The following is a 5334-nucleotide window of genomic DNA, read 5'->3' on the forward strand; positions in this document are numbered from 1 at the left end:
GCCGGCGCGGTCGCCTGGCACCCAGGTCACGTGGCGATAGCTCCGCCCCCGGGGGGGCCGGACCAGCAGGCACCATAGAGAAAGATACGAGGGCTAGAGAAGCAACTGTCTTGGTTGGGTCTCTTCTGCCACCTCGTGGTGGGTAGTGCTCAGTGAGGCGCCGTAGGACCAGACAGGGAAGGTCAAGGATGGCTGAGGATGTCAGAAGAGAGGCAAGAACAAATGCAAAAATTCAAAAAAGATGGAAATCAAGACGGGTGATGAGGAAATATGCTTGTTTAGAATGCACAAATCCGAGTTCAAATACAAGCGCGCGCGTGCGTGCGCAGACCCTTTAAAAACTGAGCCAGGGAGATAACTCAGTCCATATAAGTGCGTGCTCCACATGCCAAGTTCGACCGGAGTTCGGATCCCCACCACTCAGTTTAAGAAGGGTGGGCATGTCAGCGAGCCCCTGTGATCCCATCACTGAGGAATCAGAGACAGTCGACCGCACTCGCTGGCCAGCCAGTTTAGCCAATCAGTGAGCTACAAGTTGGCTTACACTTCCAGATCACAATCATTGGAGGCAGTCAGGACAGGAGCTCAAGCAAGGGCTGGAACCTGGAGGCAGGAGCTGATACAGAGGACATTGAAGGTGCTGCTTACTGGCTTACTTCCCCTGGCTTGCTCACTGTTGTGTTTTATAAAACAGCGCTATAATGCGGCCGAAGGGAACACCTCAGTGGGCCCAAGCCGAGGTGTTCCTCTGAGGAATCACTACCATGCCACAGGCCTAGAACAAAAGGAAGTTCATTGAGGGAAGAGAAGGGAACCTGGGAAAGGGGTAGAGACAGAGAAAGGAGGGGGACAGAGAAGGACAGAAAGGGAAGAGAGAGAGGGGAAGCGAGGTAGAGACCGGTCAGGGACATGAGAGAAAGAGAATGTGGTAACTGGTGGTCTTCGAACTTAGCTGGTGGAGATGCAAAACTGTTGCTAGGTAGTGTTGGGCGGAGCCCAGAGGAACTGCTAACACTCAACCTGCTTTCTTATAGAATCCGGGACTACCCTCCGAGGGATGGCGCCACCCACAATGGGCTGGACCCTCCCCATTGATCACTAATTGAGAAAAGCCCTACAACCTCATGGAGGGATTTCCTCAACTGAGGAAGCCAAATAAACCTTTTCCTCCCCAACTTGCTTTTTGGTCATGATGTTTCCTCACAGCAATAAAACCCTAAGACACCCTGTCACAAGAAATAAGATGGACCACGAACTCATTCTGCCTATGGTTACCCACATAAAATATCAAGTCAACAAGGTCAGTCACCATCTCAACGGGAAGCACTAATTTAATGGATTATTTAAAAAAAAGAGAGAGAGAGAGAGAGAGAGGAGGGGACATGAAGGGGGGATGCCATAGAGAACACCGGGAGAGTGGGAGAGAGGAGCTGAGAATGTATAAAATCAAATGCATTTTTTACATGTATGAAATTGTCAAAGGTGAGGTACAGGGCTGGAGAGAGGGCTCAGTGGTTAAAGGCCCTTGTGATTCTTTTTTTTTTTTTTTTTTTTTTCGGAACTGGGGACCGAACCCAGGGCCTTGCACTTGCTAGGCAAGCGCTCTACCACTGAGCTAAATCCCCAATCCCGGCCCTTGTGATTCTTACATAGCGTATCTGGATTCAGTTCCCAGAATGTAAGGGTGCTTCACAGCCATCTGTAACTCCAGTTTTAGGGGAGTTGGTGCTCTCCTTTGACCTGCACAGCCTCTGCATGCACACACACACACACACACACACACACACACACACACAAGCAGAGAGAGACACACACACACGGTGAGCCCTCCTTGAGAGAGATGCTTCTGTGTGTCTCTGTTTTTTGTTTGTTTGGTTGGTTGGTTTTTGGTTTTTTGTTTGGTTTTTATATAGGAACTTCGACTCCAAAAGTTAAGTAACTATAAGGGCCACACAATTGAGAAGCAAAGCTTCACTCTGACTCTAGAGCCCAGATGTTCTGTTACTCCTGTCCTTCCCCTGTAAGCCAAAAGAGAGAGAGAGAGCAAAAAAGAGCCCTTCTGTCCAATAATCGGGGATCTCATTCCAGGATGACCTGGACTGGTAGACCTGGACTGAAGCTATTCCTGGGATACACAATTTTCTGTTTCAAACTGAGAGTGTGAGAAAAACCTGGACAGTTGTTTACCGTAAGCCATGCGTGCTCATTAGGGTGTTAAGGGACCGGTAATTATGTCTCTCTCATTCTGGCTCCCTTTGTCTGAAGCACTCTCCTTCCGCAGTAATGTCACTGCCTTCCCTTTTTGGACCTTCTATCCAACTGTGGTCTTTTATTACCTATCCTGGGAACACTAGGCAAGCATGGGAACTCCTGCTTAGAACCCCAGCACTGGGGGAGGCTAAGGCAGGAGAGTCTGTGGTGTTGAGCCCAACCTGGGCTACAGAGTGTTACTGGGCTAGACTAAGCTAGATTAAGACCCTGTGTCATAAAATCAATACTAAGTAATGATTCCAATGAAGACCAAGTTGGAGCACCAACAAAATTTATTGGGGTGATTTATAGGAGTATAAATGAGGAATTACTTACAGAAGCAGGGATGTCCCAAAGGCCACATCACCAAAAGCCTGCCCCAGCCTAGATGCTTCAACTCAGAAAAGGTGCATCCCCAGATCTCTCTGGGTAGCTTGCGGGCAGTTAACCAGGTCAGAGAGTCTCCTCCACCTGCTTCCATAAACTGGTCTTTAGGAACTTCCTGAGACTCCTAAGTTGTCCACTTCCTGAGTCTCATGAGGCTCCATTTGGAAAGAATGTTTCAGTTGAGAGGAGATAGAAAGAGAGAGACATGGTCCTTGACTACAGAGAGCCAAAAATCCGAAGGTTTTATTATAAACAAGGATGCAGTAGTGACAAGACAAATGCTACTAGGAAGATGTGTGTGATATCAGGGGGCGAAAGAAGTGCAAAGATCCAAAACGACTTCTCAGAAGAGAAAATTCTCAGTAGGAGCTTCGAGGATAAGTGTAGGTGGCCCAGAGCGGACACTCAGGAATGTCCAGCACCACACCTGGGCTTTAAGGAGCTGAAGGCACGTGAGGCTTGAGCCTTAAGGTGGGAGATGGAAGGAAGGTCATGCTGAGCCTTCAAAGGCTCGTGCGTCAGAAGCTTGCTGTCCAGTTTGGCAGTGCTGAAGTAGTGAGACCTTTAAGAAGGGGGCGGGGGGGTTGGGGATTTAGCTCAGTGGTAGAGCACTTGCCTAGGAAGTGCAAGGCCCTGGGTTCGGTCCCCAGCTCCGAGAAAAAGAACCAAAAAAAAAAAAAAGAAGAAGAAGTGGGGTCGGGGACTGGAGAGCTGGTTCAGTGGATAAGAATTGCTACTCTTTGAGAAGACAGTTCGGTTCCCAACACCCACGTGAGCGTCTCCTAACCTGTAATCCCAGCTCCAGAAGAACTGGCACCTTCATATGGCCTCCACAGGTATTGCACTCATGTACATGTGCACACATACACATACATGCTCACACATAAATAAATAAAAATTAAATCTCTTTTAAGAGAAGTGGGTTCAGAAAAGCTCCACCCCAGTGAACGATGAACACTGTATTTTTCCAGAATGAGTTCTTACAAAGGGAGGCCCTCCAACTCCTAGGTCTCTTCTGTTCCCTGCTAGTGTATTTGGAAGAACATAACTTCTTTTTCTTTTTATAGTTGCTCACAGTTAAGAGACTTAGGACTTTTAAGGTATTCCGATTTTTTAAAGACTTGGGGGCTTTTAAAGGTTGGACTATATTTTATACTGCGAGGTAAACATGAGACCTTTTGGACAAGGGATAAAGGATTGTGGCTTAGTGATGTGCCTGTGTGTCGTGTTGACCAGGAATAGAATTGTGATGATTAGTTTATCAACCCGATGTCATCTAGCATATCCTGGGAGGAGAGTATCAATGGGGGGTCATCTACATCATATTGGCTCACAGCCACATCTGTAGGAATCATCTTTTTTTTCTTTTTTTTTCTTTTTTCTTTTTCTTTTTTTTTTTTTTTTTTTTTTTTTTTTTGGAGCTGGGGACCGAACCCAGGGCCTTGCATTTGCTAGGCAAGCACTCTACCACTGAGCTAAATCCCCAACCCCTGTAGGAATCATCTTGATGATGTTAATTGATGGGATGTGGGAAGACTGAGCCTGAAAGTGGACAGCACCACATCCTGTTCTGGGGCCCTGGACTATGTAAGACTAGGGGAAAGCCAGTTGTGCACGGAGCATGTGTGCACGGGTTCCCCTCTGTAAGTGACTGTGGCCCGGATGTGACCAGCTGCTTCAAGTTCCTACCTTGACTCCCTGCAGTGCTACACTGTCACCTGGAATTGCGATAGACTGTAACATTTTCTCCCTGAAGTTGCTGTGTTGGCCGTTGGTCTGGTGCTGCTGTGTATTCAAATGCTAAATACGAGAGCTGTCAACATCCTGTTGCCCCCTGTGAGCACCCTTAAGTACAATTTGCTCCCCAATTTAAGGCTATTGGTTAAAACGAAGTGGCTATGGACAATTAATGGGGAGAATAGGAGAGGTGTGGGTCTCAGTCACCTGGCTGGAGCTCACAGTTAGGGGCCATGAGAAGGACAATGAAGGAGGAGGGAGACAGAGGGAGCAGGAGGTCTCCATTACATGTGGTGAACAACGAACATGTGCCTGAGTAAAATGTGTCCCTCCATGACAGACTCCTGGAGAAGTAACCCAGGCTAGATTCAAAGAGCAAGTGTTTGAGGAGTGCAGCTGGGAATTAAGTCTTGCAAGTAGAAATATAGATTGGGGTAATCCCCCAGCAATTGTACAAGACTCTGCCTCTGTTATCGGGTGGGGGGGCTGGCTCTGTTACATTAATAATTAATTCACAAGGCTTATTAAAATTCATTTACAGTGCCCTCTGTCCGAGTATTTTATCACAGCAACAGAAATAAAGTTGAACTCTGGATGAGGGAGTGTCTGCCCCCCGCACACCTTGTCGCCCGTCCTAAAGCAAACCATGTGCTGTATCTGAGGACTGTCGCCAAGGATGTTAGAACCCGGTGATGTGCGAGCACATTTCCAAACAACCTCGGTACACTTCAATGGGATCGCCATGTCTTCTGCTTTGGGGCAGTCACCTAACACTGTCCAGCATTTAAAAGAAGAGGAAAGGGGTTGGGGATTTGGCTCAGTGGTAGAGCACTTGCCTAGCAAGCGCAAGGCCCTGGGTTCGGTCCCCAGCTCCGAAAAAAAAAAAAAAGAGGAAAATAAAGACCAACTCACGGGGGCAGCTCTCCTCCACACAGCATACGGCAGAATGAGTCATTCCAT

This window comes from Rattus norvegicus, chromosome 5 (genome assembly GCF_021556685.1).
Source record: "Rattus norvegicus strain SHRSP/BbbUtx chromosome 5, alternate assembly SHRSP_T2T, whole genome shotgun sequence".
Classification (NCBI taxonomy): domain Eukaryota; kingdom Metazoa; phylum Chordata; class Mammalia; order Rodentia; family Muridae; genus Rattus; species Rattus norvegicus.